The sequence below is a fragment of the Scardinius erythrophthalmus genome, assembly GCF_964197995.2.
Source record: "Scardinius erythrophthalmus genome assembly, chromosome: 23".
Taxonomy (NCBI): Eukaryota; Metazoa; Chordata; class Actinopteri; order Cypriniformes; family Leuciscidae; genus Scardinius; species Scardinius erythrophthalmus.
The window spans coordinates 24,653,070-24,680,258 of NC_138243.1; the positions used below are offsets into that span (position 1 = coordinate 24,653,070).

Consider the following 27,189-nt stretch of genomic DNA (forward strand, 5'->3'; position numbering starts at 1 on the left):
AATCAGCAACATTCACGATGGATTTAATGTAGTAAGTAGGCTAAACACTAACTGTCACCATGGAAATTTGGTAGGAATAGTAAAATGCTTTCAAGTACATCACATATCTTTTTCTAGCACTTCAAAACTCAAATAATATCATATATTTAAATGTTATTTTTAATGTGATGACCAAAACATTATTTTGTTCATCCTTCAAAGATTACCCCCATTTATAAAACTAAAAAGTTTCTAGATGTAGGAAAAAACTCACTTATTTAAAAATAAAAAAGACCATTGTAACCAGTAGGTGGCTGCCATTTCCACTCTCAAATATTTATTTTTTAATCGTTTTGCTTTTGGATTATTTCGACATTTTGAATAAAATTGCTGCCCTCAAATGTTGACCTGGAGCCTTGCAAACTTAAAATAAAACTAAAATAAATTAAACCTTTGTTTATAACTACTACAATAATTTTGCTAAGAAGACACCCCAGAAGATGGGTCAAGTATAGCTCCATCATTGTTCAAAGTAAAAAAAAAGATCATACTTTATGATGTTAGTTTTAATAAATAATAATAAATAAATAAATAAAAAATCAAGGGAATTTCTCTGGCATTTTTTTCTTTTTGCTGTATCGAAAGCGTACCGAACCGTGTCACCACTGTATCATATTGAACCGAACCGTCAATTTTGTGAACCGTTACACCCCTGATGGAAACCATTGTGGATATATACACACACATCACACACATGTACAATCATCAACAACATCAAATTAGAAATGTATTATGTTATTAACTGATGTATTATTATTTTATTATTCTGATTATCTTTCAGAATTATAATTTTAAGTGGCCATTATTATAGTGATGCACCCCCCCCCCAAAAAAAAACAATCAAACAAACAATCGATACTCCGCGTGAAAAAGACTCACCAAATAGCTTCTTCATTTAATGAGACACCTGAGCTTTTTTGTCTTTCACAGGTTGTAACATTCTGTGTGTAAACTAGAAGAAACTTTCTCGAGAAAGACCTAACAGCAAATTTTATTGATGAATATTTTTTTCACGCTCATATTGTTCCAAACCTTTCTTTCTTTCAAACAACAATGGACCCGAGTGTTTTTTTTCATATTGGTTATCTTTTTGGCAAATTTCAGGGAAACCAATATTTGACCTGCAACAAAAAAAGTTGTACCAAGATTTTCAACACAACAGGAGGGTTAAATGCTTAACAGGATAGTTCACCCAAAAATGAAAATTACCCTATGATACTTACCCTCAAGCCATCCTAGTTGAATATGACATTCTTCTTTCAGACTAATACAATCTGAGTTGTATTAAAATGTCTTCCAAGCTTTATAATGGCAGTGAATGGGTGTTAATATTTTGAAGCCCAAAAAAATGCATCCATCCACCATAAAAGTACTCCATACGGCTCCAATGGGTTAATAAAGGCCTTCTGAAGTGAAGCGATGTGTTTGTGTAAGAAAAATATCCATATTTAAAACTTTATCTACTAAAATAGCTTCCAACAGACAGCTGTATGCGTCGATTTACAGTGGAAGAATAACCCCTGACCTGAAGCATGACATATCGACGAACACGCAAGCGCAGAGGATAGAGTAAAACAAAACACCGCTCACCAATTAGAAGTCTAAAACAAGAATTTATAAAGAGAAATGTTGGTGGAGTTTGAGTTTGTTGCCCAGCTCTGTTTGAACCGTGAGAGGCGTCAAAGCTTACGCTACTCCTACATCCTACGTCATACATTGTTACTCTTTCGACTCAAGTCAACTTGCATAGGCCGTCTGCTGGAAGCTAGTTATTTTAGTTTGTAAAGTTTTAAATATGGATATTTTTCTTACACAAACGCATCGCTTCACTTCAGAAGGCCTTTATTAACCCGCCAGAGCCGTGTGGAGTACTTTTATCATGGATGGATGCGCTTTTATGGGCAAAATATCAACACCCATTCACTGCCATAATAAAGTTTGGAAGAGCCAGGACATTTTAAAATATATCTCTGATTGTATAAGTCTGAAAGAAGAAAGTCATATACACCTAGGATGGCTTGAGGGTGAGTAAATCGTGGGGTAATTTAAATTTTTGGGTGAACTATCCCTTTAATATGTTTTTAAGCAGCAAATAGTAGTGTAGTAAATGAGAAAAACATTCATACTTTCTTGCTAGATTAAAGGTCCTGCACACACACATCCTCACGTGCAGTTCATCGTTCAATGTTTTTTAAGTCACTTTAAAGATTTTTCTATTAAGTGACTCTGGGCTGTTGGCAGAGGCAGAGATGAGCGGGGAGAGACAGAATGATGGAGATCAGTAACAATAGAGGGGGATAATTGTGCCAGAATCACAACCATCTGGTCTCAGTCTCCTCACAGATCCCCACGCACAGCTTGCAATCCTTCCTCTGAAATCCTTAAATCCTCACAATCTGCCACACGCTCTTCTGATGTGACTGCCATCAGCCTCTCCTCTCCTCTGCTATCTCTCCTTCCCTCCATCTCCCTCCTTCTTTCCTTTCCTTTCCTTTCCTTTCCTTTCCTTTCCTTTCCTTTCCTTTCCTTTCCTTTCCTTTCCTTTCCTTTCCTTTCCTTTCCTTTCCTTTCCTTTCCTTTCCTTTCCTTTCCTTTCCTTTCCTTTCCTTTCCTTTCCTTTCCTTTCCTTTCCTTTCCTTTCCTCTCCTCTCCTCTCCTCTCCTCTCCTCTCCTCTCCTCTCCTCTCCTCTCCTCTGATGGTTCTTGCGTCTCTCCATTCACTCGAGGAATGTTGTAACCTGTGCAGAAAAGCTTAAGAATTGTTGTTATTCACCATTCAAGACAAACCTAGGACTATTGATTCCAGCTGTACGTAACAAGGACAGATAAAGACAAAACCATTTTGTCCTACAACCATGGTATGCATGTACTCACAGAGGAATTCATACACATAGCAGTGTCCTCCATGGTCAGAATGCTTCAGTTCATCTTTGTTCTTTGTTTCCGTTTTCTGTTTGTGCTGTTCTGAGCTGGCTGACTCTTTGCATTCCAGGTTTCTTGTTAATCTATTTCTCTGTCTCTTTAGGGTTTCTTGTTTAAACCCTGTTGAAGTGACTCACTGTTAGGCCTTCTGGAGAACTTTAAATACTAAATGATGCTCCGCAAGTCAGATTGGCTATAAGTGTTAATTATTTGATCCTAGCACTATTTTTCATTCTCATCTTCACAGCTTCAGTTCTCTATAAGTTTTATATTTGTTTATAGATAATTCTGATGCATTGAAAAGCAAATTTTTGTTTGTTGATAGGCAGCTAAAAGTATTATGAAAAATAAGTTATATCCAATACTATTCAAAAGTGTGGGTTAGAGTGTTACTGTGTAGAGTGCATAATATATATTTACCATCTTCAGCAACATCAAATTTGAAATGTGTTATTTACTGCTATTATTTTGATTATCATCCAGGATTATAATTTATTTTAAATGGCCATTGTTATAGTGATGCACTTCCCAACAAAAAAACAAAACAAAATCAAGACTGTGCGAGATAAAGACTCACCAAATAGCTTCTTCATTTAATGTGACACCTGAGCTTGTTTGTCTTTCATAGGTTGTAACATTCTGTGAGTAATTAAGAAGAGAAGACCTAACAGCACATTTTTTCAACAATAATTTATATATTGCAAATGTATTAATAAATGCGATCCAATTAAATTCTAATCACAGTTTTATAGTTTTAATGAAGCAAAATCATTCCAGATAGGGGGTACTTTTATGTAAGGAACATTATTTCTTATGGTTGTAAAATATGTACTCCTGGTTAAATTGTCATCATGTTTTCATTGTGGACAAAGAAAAAAAGAAAAAAGAACACTGAGACATTGTGTTCCAACATGATAACGAGTTAATAATGACCAGGGTCCCCCGCAGGTCCTTAAAAAGTCTTGCATTTAGTTTAAAATTTAAGGTCATAAAAAGTCTTAAATATCTTAAATGGTATAAGAAAAGTCTTAACTATCATTTCAAAAGGACTTAAATGTTATTTTAAAAACCCAATAATATATATAGTTAAAATTCTTACTGGAATGAAATCTGATGCTGACCGCTGCTGACCCTTGCTTGCTAGTCTTTCCAAGTGAATACTTTAGTGTTTCTGTTTTTGCCAGTTAATAGTGTGTTTTGTTAAGGCAAGCCTCACTGTTACTATAACTGATTCTCAGGGTTTCTGATTCTCAACAAGACACCCCAGAACACCCTATGCACCTGATAGCAATTTGTTCATTGCATTGCCTATGTGCTAGTTTCTTAGACGCACAATGACATACAGTAATGACCCTATTAAGCTAGAAAATGCTCAGGACTCGTTTGCTCTTTGTTACCTGGTATCTTAAGCACATTGTGAGGGCATAAGGTGAGAAATACTCAATCTCTGCTCACCACTGATGAATTAAAGGCCTGATTCATTTTATATAATGCTTCATGCTATGTTCCGGACACTTTCACAAGGCTTATGTGTAAAATTTCATTGATCCATCAGCTTAAGGCCATTCTTAAGGCCATTCTAGCATTTCTGCATTTTAACCAAACCAGACGGTCAGACTCCATACAGTTTGAGGTATAAGTTCCCTGAGATACCACACCTCTGTGTAGTCCTTGTCGGGGCATTCATTACCCTTTGACATTTCACTTTATCTTTTCCCAGAGCTTCCCAAGAGCGATGAATATTAAACATGCTGCCTTTTTGTAAAGCAGCTTCTGGCTTCGCCCGACGGCAGAATGTAGAGCTGTGTTGTGAAGCTTCGCTCTCCTGTGAATAGGAGGATATTCGGATCCTGCAGTTGCTTGAATAAGAGATGCAGAAATTTGTACCTCAGAGATATAATAAAGCACATGGATCATATCTCGCTCTTCTACATAAAGTGGGCTCCAGCAAAAATGTATACATAAACAGACGGCGTGGGAGCAGAGTCTACTTGATGGGGCCGCTTTCTGGTCGAGGCCAGTCAGCAGCTACCTTCCAGAACCTCCCAATTACCGTCCCCATGAGACAGATTTCATTAGCATCACTGCTGATTTTCAATGAAATATTTTGATTATTTTATTTCTTAAATGAGCCACCATCAACACATGTCATGGCTTGCCCACAGCTTCTGACTGGGAGGTCAGGGGAGGTCAGACATAAAATTTGGTAGGCACACGAACAAAACTGCAATTGAATTTGAATTAGCACCAGCTGATTTTAATATTAGCAGTGGCTTATTGCCGGGGGGTGTCAGCTCAAATAATTAACATGCACAAATAGCAGTAAGTCTTGCGGTAACGTACTGCGTGCAACCCAGAAAGTCTTCGAAAGCTTAGGAAAAGCATCATCTTTCTTGTGAGCAAGGAACTATCTGTTTGTAGTAAACAAAAAAGAAACAGCAGACAAATAAATAAATGGGGTAAGCGAATAAATAACACAATATAAGTGTGCCTTGAAACACTTTTCTTGCCATTACTTTTGTCAACTTTTATTCCTTGTATCTGGTTAATCTCGTTCTGTGTTCCTCTGGCCTCTTGAGCCCCGCACATCAAATCTTCTCTCATCTTTTGATGCATCTGGTCCTCCCGTGGAAGCTTTTATCGTAGTGCGGCTTGCATAAGTAAGTGACCCTCTTTGAATGAATTTTGAGACTGTCCTAGTTTGTTCTGCTCGAGGAGGCTCTTCATCTTCTCATTTACATGTGATGAAAGCATGCACCACTTACTCTGACTTGTCCTACATCATCTGTCCATTAATTTTTTTTGGGGTGAAATTTTCTGAATGTTTTGGCAAAACGCGGCCGTCACATCTATGTGGAAAATGAATTTAATGTGTTGAAAATAGTCCGTTTTTATTTGGAGTTAATGATATTTGAACTTCTAGTGCACAAAAACATGGCCTCTTGTTCTTAGCTATTTGTACATATACTACTGATTTGACACGTTTGAGCTTTATTTGTATTGACTTCATTTGACCTTTTAAAAGGACGAAAACTTGTTGTGCTAACTACCCTTGTAAAAAAGAAGTGTGCTTAATTGTAGACAATATATATTCAATTATAGTATACAAGTATACAAATCTTAAAACTATATTTAATTTCTTTTTTACATGCAGTTAATACAATCGTAATGAATTTTAATGGCCACTTACCTCCTTAGCTTGATTCACAACGGTAAGTTTTCTAATTTGAGTGGTCGGGTTGGTTTCCGTGGGAAATACGAGTTTGCCGCCGTTCGTCTTTGCGTCATTATGTCATGTAATATACATAAAGGAGTCCCGGCTAGTTGGCTATATCGCGTGTGTGGATGCTGCAGGTGGCAGATTGTTTGTAGCCTCTTCTCAGAATGTAATTAAACTTGTAATCCAAAAAATCATCAAATAAAAAAATAAATAATGTGTCATCATCGTTGACAACTGGCGAATCACCACACATAGGCTACACCTCAAAACATTAGATTAATCTGCGCTGAGGAGCCATGCCATTGCACAACCCACGCAAAGAAGATAAATCCGCAAATAGCTGCAATTTCAGGTTTCAAACAGAGATGGCGACAAAGAGGCAAAACTCACAGACTGCAGCTTTAAGTGTAACAGTAAACTCAATGAACATTTCTTAACGCACTTAACTACACTTTTAAAATTTTTACTTATTTAGTACTTGATTATAATTTTAACTATAGTGCTAAGTTGCTACTTTCACAATTGCTAAAACACTTAATCCCATACTCTGAACCAAATTCTCAAATGCCTTTACCTATTTTTCGAATAAATATTTTTTTTGCAAAACCTTAAACAAGTTCAAGCAGTTAGACAACATTTGCAAATCTCATGCACTCTTTTTGCAAAACTCATTCTCACTCACTAAAGCACATTTTGCACTGTGATGCTCTTGTGTTGCAAACGGTAAAAACAAGTAAACACAACTACAGCACAGTTGTTTCTAATGATGTGATCAAACCAACTGTACAAAATATAAGCCAGGTGCATTAGTGTACTGAATGTTGATACCAATAGTGGATGGAAACAATCTGAGAGGGAGAGGAGGAAGAGTATGTGTAAGAGGTGGTGGATGAGGAGGAAGAGCAAGGTGTGGATTGTTGTCAAGGCTGGATCTAGCACACCAGAGGGTTTTTTCTTTTACCTGGCAAGAGACAACATTGCCTGTGATATGGACAAAGTCCTCAGGCTGGACCCAACACGAAGACAGGATGCTGCGGTATAATTAATCTCTCATTGACTTTGATTTTGCAGATATACAACTTTCTTTGAGTGTACTATAACATGCTTTTGATTTAGAGTTTTCTTTGACCTTTTGAGCTTTTGCATTTGGACTTCTGCATTTTTATAGTATGCAAGTGCTGAATATACTGACATTCAATAGTATACAATATTCAGTACAATACTACACTTGCAGTACATACAGTATGCAATATATTCACCTAGTTGCGATTACCATACCTTTTTACGTAATTGCAAATTTTGTTAACTGTATACAATATATATTTTTTTCTTTAACTAGATGCTCTGGATGCTTCCACTTTGAGAATGCAAGGCATCCAAAACCCAACAAGTTCTTTTAAGGAGAAAAACGCTGAAGGGCACAGAAGGTCACATTTCCGATTACAGAGACAAACCACCTCACATTACTTCAGCCAGGCAAAAAGAACACTTTAGTTTTATGGGATCTGCTTCTTATTTCACAGCGACTGAAGCAGTTACGGGGTCATAGTCGGCCGCCCACGAAATTAGTCCAGTGATTTGCTCCTCTTTAAGGGCTATTTCATTAGTCACAGGTGACAGAGAGCTATACTAATTACAATGAACATGAGGTTTAAAGGGGGGCGCAACCAAAAAAGTTTGAGAACCACTACTCTAATGAGAGTTAGTTGACATATACACTTATGGTGGTGATGTAGTGGTGTGAGGGATATTTTCTTGGCACACTTTGGGCCTCAACTGAGTTCCAACTGAGCATCATTCAAACACCACAGCCTACCTGAGTATTGTTCCTTCCTGACCATGTCCATCCCTTTATAATCACAGTGTGCCCATCTTCTGATGGCTACTTCCAGCAGGATAATGTGCCATGTCACAAAGCTAAGTAAGTAAGTTAAATATATCATATATATATAATGTTTATATATATATATATCATATATTTTTATTGACAAGTACACATTCCCATTGCCAACACTTAGTGTCAGATTACTTAAAGACTTTGCCATTGCTACACTTTCTATGCAATGACTGCTCCACAGACTCTTTGTTGCAAATTTTGCTCACACACAAACCTGGAACTGGACACACACACACACACACCCACACACAAACTCACTGACACACTCAAACACAGGCTCACACACTCAAACACAGGCTCACACACACTCACACATTCAAAAAGACTCACACACACAGATTCAAACACAGACACACACTCACACACACTCAGACCCAAACACAGAATCAGACACACACAGGCTCACACACACACACCAAACTGGACCTGGAGGTGGACACACACAGACTCAGACACACACACACACGCACACCTGGAGATTGAGGGAAACCAACACACACCAACCTGAACCTGGAGATAATAATAATATAATGTCTAGTCTGGTGGTGGCTGTGATATGAACCTACCAACGTCCGTTGCAATGATTTTTGGAATGACTGATCGCGAGAGGAACAAATTACGTTTTAGTCGCATAACATCGGTTAATGGAAACGGCGTCATTTCGCAATAGTTGTAACGTTAAGTTAATTGATATTTAGAAAAAAAAATCGCAAAAGTTTTGCGCGAATCTGTAATGAAAAGCGACCGCGCTTAACATCTAGACAACTTCTCAGAGTTATGTTGAGCAACAGTGTTCATTATACTAACCATTCAACTCCGGATTGATTCTGGAATCTTCGCTGGGGGAATAAGCATTAAGCACCGGCAACAATCCGCCCTCTACATGCTCATGTTTTGATTCAGATCGTGCGGTAAGAGAAGGAGGGGCTAGTCGTGCCTCCATTGTCAGTTTGTGAGAGAGAGGGGGATCAAGCAGCGCGGATAAAATACAATTTTACCCATATTTAATAGTTAAAAAATCTGAATCAATCCGTGGCGGTCAGCGTTGATATGTGGCGGGCCGCCACAAATTAATGAATGTATGGGAAACCCTGCTGTATTTAAAAAAGTTCATTTAAAGATAATAGTTCATTTAAAAAAGAAAAGTGAATTTCTCTCATATGTAAGCAAAATTGACTATAACTGAAATACATTATAACTGAAACATACCCAAATGAATCGGAATTGAATCAAATTAAATTAATAGATTTGAATTGAGAAATTGGATAAAACTTCATCACAATTGAAAAATTGTAATAAAAACATATCAGGAGCTGTGTATCAAAATGCGAGGGATGTGCCCGAAGCCTAAATCCGAATTTAGAAAGGAATGGAAAATGGATAATGCACTCTACCCTAAATGGACATGATTAGGCTTGCTGTGGTAGTCGATTACATTACAGTACATCATGATTTCACTTATCACGTGAAGATAAGGAGAGATGACTGACAGGATGATGTTGGAGGACAGTTCCTGAGCGTCCTTGACAAATATTTTGTCTTGTAATATCTTTGGTCAGTACCGCTGCTCACTATACACAGAGTATGCATGATTGCGAAAGTGAAAAGTAAAAAGCGAGAGATTTTTAATACCCTGCATATTGATAGCAGCTCACTGATGCCAGTAAAGTTTGTACAATATAAATACTCAGATTGTGAGAGAACGCAAAAGCATTGAAATATATTTTTTCTTCCCATCTCATATTTTTTTCCATCTCCATATCCCATGTGGGGCTCCGTAGAATGCATCATTTCCTTTTACTAGACATGTTAAAAAAGATTTTTATTTCTGTATAATTTGTACTATTTTTACTGTTTCCATGTTCCTTTTGCCATTACAACCATGAGTACATTAACACATGAAGCCCACATTTTAAGTTTTAATCGTGTTATACATGGATAAAATCCAATTAAAGTGTAGTCTATGGCTCCTTCAACCATTGTTTTGAACAGGTTGATGTGTGTTGGTAATGCTAGCTCAGAGCGCAGCCGCTCAAGAGTCAATATAGTGAGACATGAGCGGTTCTGCTCTCCCAGTGATTTGCCTACTGCTGTACAAATGTTGTTGCTCTCTAATGTCCAGTAATGTCTGCCATAATCAATGTTCCAGATAAGTGGAAAACTTTTGCAAACCATAATATTGCCTCTTTGGCTTTCCACAAGTTTGTTGTTCAGTTTTCAGAGTAGATGTGACATCGGTTCAATTTACCCTGACTGCTCGAGTCTCTCAGACGTGACGTTCTGCCACTGTGTGCCGTTCAATAACTCCATCATGAATTCGATAGAATCTGCCCCTTCATTTGTGCTAATGTTGGTCGAGGCTCATTAGCCAAGCTATGTTAACCTCTGCTGGCTGGCCTGACACGCACCGCACACCCCGGCAACGACAGGCTTGTTAGACGATTCACATTAACATTCTTAGCAACAAACACAACCCACTCTGTGAAACAAAATGTTACACACTACTGCTCTTCTGTATCGACTCACAAACGTGCAAGAAACGTCTACAATGCAGGACCTTGATGGGTTGTGAGAATTCTCCACCCCCTCTTTAGAATTCAGCCTAATTGCATTGTAATGTGGCATAATAAATTATCCTGATGGTAATTACCTCACGGAGAGGAATGTCTCTGTACTTTCAGAGCAGAAGTTTCTGTGTTGATGAGATATTGTTGCTACAGTTTGTTTTGTGATGAATACCAATTTTGTGTGAGGACCAGTGGGGAGTAACTAATTACAACTAGAAACGTTACTAACATAACAAAATGTTTCAGTAGCTTGACTGATTCATTTTAGTGAATTGGTTCAGTTGAATCATTATTCTGCAATTCGGTTGAATTGTTCACACAGTCAGTGTTTGGGATTGACAATTGTATTTACTAACAGATTTGAGTCTTATTCATTCAACAGCTGTCAGGAACGGCTCGAATACTTCCAAAGTCAAACAAATAACGGCTGTAACCATTGTGACTGTGACTCAAGTAAATATCAAAGATGCCGACTTCCATAACATCTGAAGGTCTTATCACAGCTGACACAACGTTATTTTTTAAGTCCAATCAAGGAGCGAGTTAATACGTCAAATCTTAATTAACGACAGTGAACGTGTAGAGCAGTGAGCACCAAACTTATGGCAACAGCTTCGGTGGAAAGACAGCGACTGGATCTAAAACTTTCAGATGACACCGCTCATGTCTGTCTCTGTGAGTTACCAAATTCCCACATGAAAACATGCAACACAAGACAAATGCACAGTGCAGCACCATATGACATGACAGACAACTTGTTGTCCAGTGTGGTTCCATTCATAGCACGTTTACTGAAAATTGAAAGTGATATTTCACCTAAAAATTAAAAACCAAGTCCATTCTGTACAATGACCAATGTCCAACATCGGACCAAAACAACATTGGACCCCAATGACTTTCATTGTATGGACAAAAATAAGATATTTTTCAAAATATCTTTTGTGTGTGTGTGTGTGTGTGTGTGTGTGTTCTGCAGAAGAAGGTCAGATAAGATAAGATTTGGAACGGCATGAGGGTGAGTAAATGATGACAGAATTAAAATTTTTGGGTGAACCTCCCTTTTAAATGAGCCACTTTGGTTGGAAAATGTGTATGTCATTCTTGTTAATAACCAAATTGTCCACTAATAACTGTATTTGGCACTCTTAAACAGGACTTTTTTTGCTGCTGTGGGAATGTAACCAAAAATTTTGGCCCCCTTTTATAGCTTCAATAGCATAAGAAGCTACTTTTCTTAGACAACACCAGATTTAAAAAAAACCTGTATGACTGACTTTCTTCTGCGGAATACAAAGTAAGATGTCACTTGTAGTGTAGCTAATATCTTTTTAAAAAGGTAGATTGACTATAGTTTAACTAATGTAAATGATGAGTTGTTTGTAGTTTGGGAAAACTAATTTTGAAAACCGTTTTGTAATAGTCACAGTGTGACTTGGTAAGCACAGGACTCTCCAGCTAAAGGTGTACACAAGTTCATTTATCTCCATGGAAACATACCCCCTGCTGCAGAAAACGTTCTTGAGTGTCTGAGCATCGCTGATTTCCCATCCTCACCTCCTTTCTGCTGATCAAAGCAGATGAAGCTGTTTATTAATTAACCTTAGGAATGGAGGGATTGTTTGAGAAATTGTTTAAAACTAAAAAAAGCTGATAATTACTCAAACACACTCCTACCTTCCTGGGCAGTAATTGTTAAAAGTTTCAGGTGGACAGATGTGGCGAGCAGCTGGCTGTTCAGTGTGCAATCTGAGTTTAATGAGAGGTCTGATCTGATGACATATACAATGATTATGGATTTTAATATGTCTTACACTCATAACCAGGCTGAGGAGCAGCACTGTTCAATTATTTCATTCCTGATTTAGTCTATTTAGGTTTTCTTTCCATCACATCTTTGTTTCCCAAGGGCCTCAGATGAAACAGACAGAAGACAACCAACAATTACGTTTTCATTGCCAGTGTTTCATGTCTCTATATTGAAGTGCAGATGCCAGTTCAACCACATAATTGCTCATGACATGCGTATGAATGTGAAATGACAGAGAAACCGAATACGCAAAGATATACTTCATCTCAGCTTTAGTTAAAAACAGTCAAGCTGAGATTCTAGCTAGGTAGTTTGACCTTTTCGGATGGATTGGGCAATTTGTCCATAGAAAGAAAGGCTGACCTTTTTAAGCACTTAGACTCAACGGGATAACAATTAGCTAGAGCCAAAGCACTGACAGGGAAAAGGAAAACTTGTTGGATCAGAACGAAGCCTTCCCTTAATAATGAAGCACCTCGTCGCTGGAAACCAGAAATGTAACATTTGTGTAGCGTGAGTGGGGTTTTTGCTGTTAATTATAATGACGAGTATTTGACCAAATACCAAGAGTATTCCAGGGAGCCGAGATCATTAGCCTAGAAATCTAGACGCACCCTAGCGGCAACAAAATGTATTTTGCAGCCAGGGTAGTCTAGCAACTCTCCGTTGACTTGACTAAAAACCTAAATTGGGTCAGGCCAATCACATCGCGTATAGAATAGGCGGGGTGGGCTTAACATAATGACGACGGTTCCCTGCTTCTTGAAAACAAAGAAGAGTTGCTGCTTCTGGCGAACAGTCTTTCAAATCGGCTTTGGAGGGCTTGGAGTTAAGTTTTTCTTTGAGAAAAGAGCAAAGAACGGCACTTAAGTCATTCGTGTTCGTAGTTTTGCCGGCCAGATTCAAAAGGCCGGCAGCTCCGCTGTTGGGAAAACGCTCTGATTGGTTGTAGCGCTGTCCTATTGCGTGCAGAGGGAATTTGAAAGACAGCCGTTTATCCCGCCCCTCGGCTTGAGCCGTGACTATGGTGAGTTGGCTTGCCAGGCTACGAGATCATAGCAGACACCTAATGTGAGAGGTTTTGAGTTGCTGTTTATTAAGAAGGACAGGATGAAGCAATGAAATATGAACTCTGAAAGAGATAGATAGATAGACGGATAGATAGATAGATAGATAGATAGATAGATAGATAGATAGATAGATAGATAGATAGATAGATAGATAGATAGATAGATAGTGTTTGTACTACATGAGGCATTTAACTGCAGAGCATTTAAAATTCACGCTGTGTTTTTTCCTTTAAGTGCAATTATGATTGTCATGCAGTGCAAACAAGAAAATAAGATTAATTACATTTGTTCAAGCAAGTACTTTCAGTGTGTTTTGTTTGTTGACTTAAGTATAGTTTGCTTGATCCTAGCAGGAAACGTTGTTGACAATGAAATATATGAATATACTTTTATTTCAGCTCGCTTTGAAAGCTAAATTGTGTACATTGCGTCTAACCTATCCTTTGCGACATCCTGTTTTGTTTCACATTTCCGATGCAGTTTGTTTATCAGAAGCAGCTGTTTTTGTTTTTTTCTTTGTTCCTGACTGATAGACTTATGAATCATTGGGTATATTTCTCTGTGAACGCAAGTATCACAGGAACGTTAGAGAAAATCACACACAAGATGAAAGAATATTTTCATGGTCTATTATCTATTCTGATGGTTTCAGTTGTGCTCTATAATGCAACACAGTACTGTAGCTGTGAATCAGTGAAGAGCTGGAATTGAGAAGCATTATTTTCTAAAGTGCTGCCAAAGCTGCACTGATTTAAATGAAAGGAGAGGAATTCCTCCAGAATCTCTTCAGACAAAACAATCTGTACCTGTATAACTGGACAATGATGTTAAGCAAAGTTTTTATGAAGGTTACATATAGTGAGTCTACAGAGTTTCGCCTTTCGCGTTTCGAGGAATTGTGTAGCAACAAATCAGTACATAAAAAGAATTAGACAATCAACAAACCATCAGTCATATCTGAGTCAAATCTGAACTGTGGATTAACAGATGTTTTTTTATTCTTAAAAATAGTTAACATTTATCCTCAATTGCGCAATAATTAAGTGATTCGTTAGTCTGACAGATGAGCCTTTTTGACTGATTTGTGAAAAGAACATGGCTCATAAGTGTTATTTGTTCGCTATACTGGTAATTCCTATAACCAGTGCCTTCCTAAAAACACTTGCAAAAGAAAACAAATAACATCAGTATCAATACTTGGGTCTTGGAGGGTTAAAGCGTTTAATATAGGCCATCTCACTGAAATAAAAACCTGTTTCTCTCCAAAGTTAAAACGGAATGATTCGGCTGTACAGGGAGGGAGAATTTGTAAACGTTTAACGCTTGATTAACATTGCTTTAATTTTCTGCAGTTAAACATCTGTGCGGGTAATTGCTTGGCTGATTTTATCGTCTCTCCCCACTGTGCCCTCCTCGTTTGATACATGAACCTGGGGAATAACAACACCGTTTGATTGTTGGAATTATAATAATGCGCACTGCACCATGCATTCACAAATAAGACTATATGAGATATATATAAAAATCAATGCTTGCTTGAAACAACTCCAAGTGAGTGAGATTAGGAGCGGAACTCGTATGGGAGTGAGTGTGAGCGTAAGCAATTACGATGCCATCTAAACAGCTGATATCGCTCAGATCTCAAAGTCATGCTAATAATGAAGTCCGGTGAACTGTCCAGCCCGTAGAACAAGTGCAGAAGTGTAGATGAGGGTTCTGCGGTCTATCTGAGATGATGATGTTCTCGTGTCGGGTGGAAATGGGGAAATAAAAGTTGTGCTTGACGTCCGTGCGGAGGGAGTTGTCAGGTTTGATTTATGAAGTGAGGCCCTCTGCCTGACTGCCACTAACATGTCAGGCTCCGCGAAATAGATGAAGCCCACAGCTCACTGCTTTCTGATTGGCTTTTTCCGGCTCACAGAAATAAGGTGCCCATCTTCATACAATAACTCGTTTTGATTAATCCATGGATCCCCGTGCAGAGAGGCATCGAAATGAGAGGTAGTCTCTGGGCTGTTTTTGTTTCAGTGGCTACATGATTTGATGCTTTTCTGAGGTCATCACGACTAAAAACTGTATCTCATTTTGCACTAGACTGCTCTCCTCTCAGCAACAATGGAGAATTTGTAATGCTGATCGTTGTGCCATGGCGAAGCACTGGTGGGTCTCCCGCGGTCACACGTGGCAGAATATTCTGAGTTGCATACTGATGAAAACAAACTTCAGTCCAACATTACACAGATCCAAAGCTGAGAAGTGCCATTTGGTGTGTGTGAACAACACACTTATTGCAGCCCATGTTTGTTTTTCACAAACATGACTTTTGACTCACAATCCCATTGTTTGAATTTTCTGAAGGAGACATAATTTAGTAGACCTTTCTGTAAAAGCAATTTATGGCTGACTTCTATTGATTTTGGTTATGTTGCCGACAGCCAATAACATGTGTTATTTAGCTTCCAGCAGTCTGTAAACAATCTGTCATCTGTTGTAGGTTTATTTTTGATTCCCTCCACATGTATTGCGACCTGTCTTCTGCTTTAAGGCAGGCCTGTTCTTTTCAGCATAGTTACAATGGTATGTTCTTTTTGAACAGATCAAGTGAACGACAAAGATGTGGAGAGAGGGGAAAATCAATGTTTTTCAAGCAGACAGTAGATTGCGTGGCGCAATGCTTTAAATTTGAGCCACCTTTTGATAACACGGTCTTTGTTGCTGTCGCAAGCCCACTGGAAACTCACTACTTCAGAAAGAGGCAGCGACTCGCCCGTCAAACTGCTTTCTCACGGCTCTTTTCCTGCTGGCTTCAGTAAACCCGTAATGTCATTGTTAAATAAAGATTATTTCATTTTTTTTTTTTTTTTGATGGTTTGGAATCTGACTTGTGAAGGTCAGTAGATAAAAGGGGAATCAAGACAATACTTCTTGACAGAGGCAGTAACGCCTGTAGAAAGCATCACCCAACCCCCAGTGCTGCCGCTCCCGCATCTGAACACTTCATAGAGTGTGTGCTGAGGTGTGTGGGTGGCCGCTCGCTCTGCCTGTCCATGGGTGGCACGGTAAAGTTGCTTTAACCACTTGTTCCCCAAACTGGAAATGCCTTCTGAGGAAGTGATTCAGGCATAGTCAAGAGTTTTGTTTATCTCTTCAGTTGCCCGTTTCTCCATCTCGATCAAATCTAAGAACTAAGGCTTGCACTTTATTTTACAGTACGTGTACTTACAGTGTACTTACCTAATAAACAGAAAAATATAAGGCAACTACAGGGGTTAAGTTTAGGTTTAGGGGTATGTTCAGGGTTAGAACCTAGTTATTACCCAGTTATTGTAATTACTTTAATAAGTGCATAATATGTGTAGGGAATAGGACTGTAAAATAAACTGCTACCTATCTAAGATTATGGGAGTTATTTTAATCTATGACCCCATTATATGATTCAGTTATTCATTTTAGGATTTTTCATGGGGAAAAAGCTTTGGGGAAAAATATTGACCCTTTTTGACACCTTCAGATGTTCTTGTGTTCAAACCTGAGGTTTCTTCTATTCTGGTTAGAGTCATGGCGTTCATTTCGTCTTTAAGATGATTGGTGAATGCCTATCTTTCAAGTGTGATGATTGTTTTCTGAGACCATTATCAATTACATCATTAACAAACAGCTGCAGGAAAGTGGCGGCAACTCATGCCATTTTTCATTTCAGACAGTCCCTCTTTGCACATAAAACAGCCTTGTTATTTGCAGTAATTCAGCTACTTTTTTGTTGCCGTTTGCTTTTCTAAGAGGCAGCGAGTTGGAGCTCGTTAACTAAGGTTTGTTCAATCAGGGCCTAATGAGAACTCGATTGTATCACAAAGGCTGGAGGTAGGGTTAGATTAATGATTTCTTTTCATCTTCTCTTCGCATTTACTTATTTTTGTTCACTGACTTGCGTAAACCAAGAAAGACTAATTTTGCCTTATGATGAGCAAAATAACACATTCTTTCCAAAACTTCCAAAGAATGTTCTTGATTTTCACACTTTTTTTTTATCAGATGTATCTGACATCTGTCTCTCTGTTTTCTCTCTCTCTCTCTCTCTCTCTCTCTCTCTCTCTCTCTCTCTCTCTCTCTCTCTCTCTCTCTCTCTCTCTCTCTCTCTCTCTCTCTCTCTCTCTCTCTCTCTCTCTCTCTCTCTCTCTCTGTCGTTTTACTTTTTTTACTTTTAAATTCTGTTTAATGATGTTTACAATGAAATCATGTGGTGACCAGGGGCCCAAAAATTGGACAAAAATGATGAATGGTACTATAGTAGTCTGTATGACTTTTTTTGTAAATATTCTGAAGCCATATGATAGCTAAGGAAAGGCCACTTGTAATCAGTGATTTAATTTGCTTTCAGATGCACGATGTGAAGACGTGTCTTTTCAAATTTTACTTTAGATCAAAGCTCAATGATAATTATTTAAAAAAAGACTGTATATTATGAGAAGGTCTGAATACTCATATTACTTTGAATAAGAGAAAATGCAACACGCAATATGGCGTAAAAGAGCCAATCACTAATCGGTAAAGTCATCTCGTCACTGTAGTTGCCGTTAGAAGCTCGGGTGATAGGCTACATTTTGTGAACAAAAATGGTCCATTGTAAATTGTCAATAGTGTAGAGAAGTATGAAGTCACTGAGCAAGCAGCCATCTGTTGGTCAGCGTGTCAAACCACATGACTAACTTGAACCCTTTGTGAAGAATTTTTCGTCCCTCACAAAATTCCTGATCGCTTGAAATGACCAGATTTCACCCAAGAAAATTCACTGAACAGTAAATGTGACTGCAACCTGAAATACATGCTTTTTAAAAACAAAATATGTTTGAAATTTGTTAAAATGTGAGATTTGCATGTAGTTTAAGATTTTTAGATTTCTCCATTTAAGTAGAAAGTAGTTGGTCTTGTATGTACGAAATAGCTACCCAGAGATATGGCCACCAGGTGAGGCCATCCTTAAAAATATTTTGGTTTGCAGTAACAGCAAAAAAAAAAGAAAAAAAGGGTCGGTAGGTAGGTCTATATTTTTTATATATATATAAAAAATAATATAAAAAAAGTATATTTTAAAAAAAATTAAAAATTTAAAAAAAGAGTCAGGGGGGGGGGGGGGGGGGGGTTAGAACATTTTTCACCGATGTCTAGGGGCTGTTTAACATTACACCAGGCCACTTTGCGTTTTCTCAGATCGGATTGCAATCTGATTTATCAAAACGATTCCATTTACACCTGGTTACATAGGCTAAATGTGTGTTGTTGTTTTTTTGCAGATATAACCGATCTTCATTTCCCGCTATATGCAGATTTAATGGAGTGCACCGAAAGCAACAGTTATGAGATACATTATTTTATTGATCAACGGCTAAAATTTCTGAATCAAAGCCCGCAATAAGAGAAAGCGGAAACAGCCCTGGTAAGATAATTTCGTTTCTTTACATTTAATGAAGATGATCGTGTGTTAAGCGTCTGCGACTTACTTTCACTTTGATTTGCGATAGCACGTTGATGCTCAGCTTCTCATCTGCGGCGATGCATGTTGCAGTAGCGTCGTCATATCTGACTAAAACATGACATATAGCCTATAACACGCTTTCACATGTTTATTTTTTAATAAACCATATTCAACAACATATACAAATGAAATAATCTTTGGAGTAAAGCCGCAGCCATCATTACCAAGCGCGAACCATTGACAGTGAATGAAACGAAGCGATCTTAGCCTGCAGGCCATAGTGTGACATGCGTAAACCAATGGCGTAAACATAATGACGCGCCACGAGTTTTTATTTAAAAGAAAGAACGTAGCTTATGTTTGTATGTATGTCTAAGCAATTTATATTCACAATACTTAATAACTAATATTATTTTATTGCATTTGTATTAGTTGTTTGAAGAGTTCAAAAAAAAATCGGTCGGTCTTAACGCAAGTTTACAACCGGCAAGTCGGTCGGACTAAAAGGGAAAAATAATAATAATAATTGGGTCGGTACTAAATTGACTGTGTCGGTCGGGTTACGGCAAACAAGAATATTTTTTAGGATGGCCAGAACTGACTTTCTTTGAAGGTAACTTTGATAATTCTCAAGAGTCTTTTGAATAATAATACTAAGACAAGGTTGAAGGAAGGTTGAAGTTCCTCACACAAAGCTATCATATGGCTTCAGAAGACTTGAAATATAGTGAACAAGTTGTATGAACCACTTTTATGGGGCTCTTTTTGAGGTTCTTGACATGGTCACAGTAACTTCACAAGTCATGGATTTTAAACTACATAAGGGTGAATAAATGATGATAGAGTTTATTATAATGTAGGGTAAAGGTAGATCTGAATTGTAGATTGCTTTGAAACAATCTACATTGTTAAAAGCGCTATATAAATGAAGATGACTTGACTTGACTTGATCTATCCTTCTTCACCTGGACTCCAAAGTTTCCTTAAAATTTATCCAACTTGTAAGCAAGCACTCGATTTTGAGGTTAGTCATTTTAGGTGATATATATCTCACTATTCGGTGTCCTTACACATTCACCCATTTCCTCTGCTGGATTTTGCACAAATAACCTTATATAACAGAACATTACTAGCAGGAAGGAACCTTGAATATGTCATTATACTTTCTCACTTGACCAGCTCACCTGAATGAAACTGATCACACTTATTTAAAAGGAAAAAAAAAACATAGATAACAAAGCATTTCTTTTGCTGCACAGCACACAAGTTCTGCTCAGTCTATTATAACTTCTTTTAAAAGAGCCTTGTGTCTGATCAAAGACGAACCAAAGTAACAGGAGAGCGTAATGTTCCAGCTCATTTTGGAGTTTTCTAATTCTGCTGGGTGCTGTTTCTAGTGGGGGGGAGGTAGAGCCGATCCTCGTCTGCTAATGAAAATGCACTGAAGCAGGTTAAATGCATGGAGCAGGAGCCAAAGGCTGCTCTGATTGTATTGCAGGCAGCGCTGTGGCAGCGTGTCTGTCTCCCTGCTCATTTGCATCTGATGGACTTAATAGGAGTTTGTCTCCAGAATGCAGATGAATGCACAAACAAAGGGCTGGAATGGAACCGATTCCGCCCACCCCGCTGGGTCTTTCTGCCTCACTGTTTTTTTCCCCTCCTTCTCTTTTTTAAATATTTCAAACGATCAGAGTTTGTCCAATCTCACAGCCACTCTCCGTTATTAAAACCATGCGCTCCTTAGACTGGAACGACGAACGGAATCAGCTGTTATTGACTGCTTTGTGTGTGTGTGTGTGTGTGTGTGTGTGTGTGTGTGTGTGTGTGTGTGTGTGTGTGTGTGTGCATGGCCAAAGTGGCGCTAGTTAATTATGTCTGGCCCTTAATTATGCACAGATGCAACATTGAGAACCGCACGCTACCCTGCAACCTGGCTAGGTGTATGTGTGTGTGCTACTGTTTATAGAGGGAGGAAGGACTACCCCGATGTGTTTATGATTCTCTGCAGTTGCTACATTGATTCATTTTCTGCATGAGAGCACATGGGTAGGATGAGAACGTTTTACAAGAGTTTCCTAATGAACAGTGCCTCCATCGCACAATGCACAGTGTGTCTAAACAATCTCGCAGGTACATCGGTGCGCTTTGTGCTGATCTGGGCACATTGGTTTTTAATGTTCGGAAAGGAGATATTTTGTCTTTTTTTATTTGCTTGTTGAAATATCTACATACAGGAAAACTTTTAGTATTTTTTTATTTTAGTTTAGTTCGTACATCTGATGAATTGCAGTACTCAGAAGTTGCTGATTCATTTCTCAGGAGACTGAATAGAGTTTGGAGCTACGTTTCATTCAAACATCAATTTTGCTTAAGATGTTTCTCATAAAAATGCTTGGGATAGTGGTTCTCAAACTGTGGGATGTGGGGTGCCCTCAGGTGGTAAGCAGCATTACTCAAAATGTGCTCTACTGTTCAGAAATTTGTTGTCAGTATGATTTTATTTTTTAGAGAAAAATTAATACTCTTATTCAGTAAGGATGCATTAAATTGAGCAAAAGTGACAGTGAAGACATTTATTATTGTATTTATTTTTAATATTTCTGTTTCAAATAAATACTGTTCTTTTGAACTTTCTGTCTATCAAAAATCCTGAAGAAAAGAATCTATAATGGTTTCCGCAGTACATCTGTTTTCATTGATAATAATAGGAAATGTTTCTTGAGCACCAAATCATAGAATGATTTCTGAAGAATCATGTGATACTGAAGACTGGAATAATGATGCTAAAAATTTGCCATCTCAGGAAACAATTATATTTTAAAATGTATTTATAGTAATTTTGAATTGTAATAATATTTCTGTTTTTTTTTCTGTATTTTGATCAATGATCTTGGTGAGCATAAGATACTTTTTTCAAAAAATATTTAAAAAATCTTAGCAACCCCAAACTTTTGAACTGTACATTATAAATGTATACATTTTTGAGTGTAATTGTATTCATATTGTCATTTTACATACTTTATTTTGTATATCTGATTACAATTTTACAGTAATATATTTTTATGCATCAATAAAGTTATAGCATAAAGTTTTAAAAGGGACAAAACTGCACCAAAAGTTACTATTGTGTATGTTTGCATTGATGCTGTGATATATATCTCTAAGAGCCAATCATGATGTCTGCTGAGTCTCATAGTAGCATGATTTATCTGAACTACAAATATATTCTTATTACTCAAAATATGATGTTAATTAAAATCTCGTCTGTGTTGCTAAACGTTAAGCTTGTGTTCAAGTTGATGACTTGATCACTAGGTGATAAAAACATTTAAGTCCTGTCGTACATGTTTCATGCAAATATGTCACAAATTCAGCGGGTTGTAGCCTAATTGTCATTTCATGTTGACCTAAATGTTAATAGCACAATTCGGATCATTTGGTCTTGGAGAAATGTTTAAGTCCTTATTGAAATCTGTTGATGTTTGATTGCAGATTTTCATATCTTGGCAAATCTGAGCACAGTTTGTTACATTTTTAAGACATATTCATGGAGGTACATTTGAAATTACTCGGATCTTTTTCTCAGTAGAAAAATCTGAGCAGCAGAAGACAATTTGTTCTCCATTCGGTCTCATTCTGTGAGCTGTCTAGGAGAACTACAGAGATATAAAAGTTCTCAATTTCAAGATTTTTCTTTCCTTTGTGATCTAATGCATAATTTGTGCAAGCATTGAAACTTTTAGTTTTCCCCATCTAGACTCCCCCACCTAATCAAAACTTCATAAGAGAGAGTGTTTTATCTGTAGAACAGCTCTGCCCTGAATGCTTCGAGGGAACCAGGTGAGAGAGATATAAAAAGCTGCCAGAGATTTTCCTCCGAATGCCATTCTGACAGCTCTTGGTTTTCAGCAGGCTTTGGAGCTGTTTGTTTGGTCAAAGCCAGTGCAGAACGAGATGATTATTCATTTTAATGGAGGTTGATTAAATATTTAGAACATTTAATTAGAAATCCAGCTCTATTATTGAGAGTGTCTCGATTATAGCACAATGTTTTTGAAGAGTCCTTCATTAGAGGGTACTTTGAGCATTCACAGGGTTCACCGGGTCTCGTTCTGACGTACAATTTGACGTTTCGGGGCATTACCTTCCCAGTGCATAGAGCAGCCAGCAGTGATGAGCCTGACAGGGAAGGAGGGATTTATTAATGAGGTGCGGTGATGTGGGGACCGTGACCCAAGCTAAGAAAACCTTCCTCCCAGGACAGCGCCAGGAGAACTAACATGCCCTCCTCCCTCGCCGTCGCTGTCAGCTGCCAACCAGCGGGAGTGTGATCATGTCACACTGACGAGTCGTTGACTGACAGTTGTGCTGCGGTCTCCCTGTTTCTCCTTCTCCTCATTAAAACAGAAATGAGTGGGAGCAATCGCTGTCACTCATGTGGCAAAGCTACACGGGCATTAATAAACTCTGAGAGTTGTGGGGAAACAACCCGCTGCACTCATCTGAGCTGTGGCTTCAGCGTGGAGAGTTTTTAGACCTTGCTTCTTGCCGTCACTCATCGCTATGTGATGATGGCTAGATGCCGATTGTGAGCGTGTGCATGAATGTGTTTGTGCGTGTGTCCTGGAGATCTGATGTTTGTAGGACTGAACATGTTTGCAAGGTGGCAGTGGAAACCACACTGATCCGTTCAAGCCCACTGCAGGACACACAGAACAGATGTGAATTGTCATTCGCTTTGCACGGTGCATGAGCTGCTCTCCAGTGAGTTTCTTACATCTCACATCAAAACGTGCACCAGAACCCAGCTGTAGAGTTGTGGAGTAATGGAATGCATGTACGAGCATATTTAGACTACTGAAGGGACTACTTAATTTTATTGTCTTTTTTGTTTTTCTATTTCATTCACCATTGGTAAGCTTGTCGTGATTATTAAATAACTGTCTGATCTCGTTTATTTGGTTTAACCGTGATTATTTCAGTCAACCATGATTATTGCACTCTTTTAGAAGGCAAAAGGGGGAGACATATACCAAAAGACACGCGGTTTCCCCTCAGTTGAAATCTCTTTTGAATGCGTGTTCGCTTCCCGGTGGTCGGGGCCGTGGATCGCATGGTAGCTGGTAGTTGGTGGCTTACACAGAATGTGTACTCAGCGTGTAGGGAGTAGTGGTATTGGTAATTTACCAGCATTGACAAGTTAAAGCAGACTGGATGGGCTGACTGTACCATTTTCTTGATGGGAAAAAATATGTAAATATTAATTTACTTCTTATCAACACTAGCAACACTTGTTTAAAACAAGTGAAAATATCTGACATTTTTAAAAGTAACCCTCCCAACCCTGCATATACAACAGCATCTGATTGCTAATTTAGAGCGTCCAAAGTCTTCAAAGTGCATCTTTTGATCACCTTTTGTCTCATCTGCACAATTAAGAATGAGTCCGCTGGGTTTCTTTGCTCCCACTGAGCGCTGTCTGCAGCAGAAACTGGCAATGTGGATGGCATACAAATACTGACACACATAACTTCTGTTGTAATTAACCAGCGAGACACACGTGGGGTACATACTCATCTCTCTTCCTGCAGGACGCCTCTTGTACGCAGGCCACTATCAGAAGGGGTAAACAGGGGTTTTGGCGGGTCTGCTAGTGAAGCATTGTGGGAAATCATGTTAGCATTGCCCCCCCCCCCCCGATCACAGAAGGAACACTGGAATAGATCAGCCGTGCAGTGGATGCATGCTAATTAGAATTCCAGATTCAATTAAATAGCTTGGCTGATAAGCCATGGACAAGTGCCACATGCTGGGGAGATGTGCTCTCTCGCGTTCTCGCTCTTTCTCGCCGTTCCTCTGTTATTATGTCCCAGTCTGGATCTTTTAACAGAATTTTAAGAGACCGCTGCCCGTTGAGAACTCAGATCTGTCTCTTGTCTGCATGTAAGGAAGGAATTGAGAATATGATAATTGTCTTCGTTTTAAGTGCTTTGGTCCAAGGGGGCTGCATTTGCTGGATAAATGAAGCTGTAAAAGGGACATTGTGGGATAATCAGAACTTCTCTTTGGTTCTAGTTCATCAGCAAACACATCCTGAAGCTTGCCTGTACATTCAAGCTTGAAAAAAATTAATGAACTTGCTCAGAAACGCAGAGAATTGAACTTTCGAAAAGCACAGCTCCTAACAACAGACCTTTTTTTTTTTTATTAAAGATAGGCCGATTTCATTATTTTCATTTCATGGCAAGACACTTCAGGCAAAAACCTTGTTTTTTCATGCACTGGTCCATTTTGAGATTTTGGGCTATTTGGATTTTTGTAAAAATATACTACTTATTACACTTCTATTTGCGTCTGCAGATTTTAATTATAACATACATATATATATATATATATTTAAAGGCTCTCTTCTTAAAATTAGTTTTTTTTTATCGTGCTGAGCCAGAAATCTCTACTTCAATAGCGCTCATATACAGCAAACATTCCAGTTTTATTCCTATCTATATTCTGAAGCTTTTTAAAGAGAGGTTTGTTCATATATCATTTGCCTGATTTTATACATTTTATTCTTAAAAACACGTCACATTTTTTTTCTGGCTGTTGAAAGTATTTATGAGAGATAAAAATAACTTAATGAAACCGTCTGCAAAAACCTTTGACTCTAATATATGTCAACAAAATGAAACCAATTTTAAACCTGGCGTTATCCAATGTTCAGGTTTTTGTTCTGGAAACGTATGTAAATTAGTGCATATTTAATTAGATAATGCATCATTTGCATATTTAAACATTTCAGAAAACTTGTTACAAAAAATCTTTGCAATTCTTAATGTACTCAATCAACTGGGGAAGTATGGTGATATATATTAGTCCTGTTTTTACCCTTTTCGTTTGGGGTGTCTTTCCTTAACGAGGCATTTGATTCGTTTCAGTGTGGATTTAGCATATCAGAAACCGCTAACTATTTCTCTCTATGTGACTACCTGGGTCCTGTGTGTCGCTTTCTGTGGTAAATGTGCGCTTTTGATCGTTCTTAAGCGAAGGTGTTGTGTCAGATTGAGCGTCTTACACTCTCTTCATGTGAGAATCACTTAACATATTATTTGAATCTCAAATACACCTTCAAGCTGATGCAACTCGAATCTCATATTTTAGCAATGAAACCAATTGCCGGACCATGGACAGGGTCTGTGGCTTTTTCGGAAGGTGCTGGGGGTGTAAGGGGGCAAGTCTTTAGCTTGGGCTGACAGCAATCTGTTAATTAAACATCCTAATGGATGTAATTGCAACTATTCATGGACCCAGCTGCTGTTGTAATGCTAGCTTTGCCATGGCTGCCAGGATTCAGCTGTCTAGGAGGTTAGAGCTCTTGACTGCTTGGCAGGCGGGGGGTCCGCGTTTGACTCCTGCTGCAGGCTGATAGCAGCTGCTTTGAGCCGGTCACCTATCTGCCTTGCTTCACCTTCACCTCCGCAGTGTGGAGAGCAAAAGGGAGCAGTCTTCTGGAGCCAACGTTTGTGTATTCAAACGTGTGAATTGACGCTTTCCAAGTGGCTCACAATGCCGAAGCAGGTGCACCCAAACAAAAAAGCACAACACAAACATTGGCAGGTTGGTATTTTTTTTCACATTCTCAATAATAGCGCTGGATTCTTCTCCAGTCCAAATGCCCTGCTGGCAGCAACAGGATGCTAATTAGGATTTTGGCACTGTTTGACCCAAAATGGGTGTGTTGGATCCAGCCTAATCCCCTGCACAGTTCAAGCTGACCTTAAAATCCTGCATATATCAAATGATTTCCAGGGTTGTTCAGGCTGATAAGACATTCTGAATGGGGTCCAAAACCTCAGCGAGAAGGGACTCGTATCCATATCGGCGTTTAAGTGCTTTTGTGTAATTACGAAACTACGAGAATATTTCTAGAGTGTTAATATATTTATTTTTATATACATATTTTATAGCCTATACATATTTATTTATGTAATGCTCAATGTTTTAGTTTTGAGATATCTGGACCAGCTGAAGGAACCCAACCGAATGTTCATTATCGGATATGAAGCCCAAGCACACGTGTTGGTTTGCCAGATGGATTTTCGTGGATGAAGTGTTGTGTGGGGGTGTAATTGGATGTTGTTTAAGGAAAGTGGTGACAGTGTAAATGAAGGAAGGAGTGAGGCTGAGAAATATTCATGTT

At 38.4% G+C, this 27,189-nt stretch overlaps 1 protein-coding gene across 1 annotated transcript in view; it reads left to right on the forward strand.

Annotated features, from left to right (window-relative positions):
• Positions 1-27,189, forward strand: part of kirrel3a (kirre like nephrin family adhesion molecule 3a) — a 131,825-nt gene that overhangs the window by 15,619 nt on the left and 89,017 nt on the right. The window lies entirely within an intron of this gene.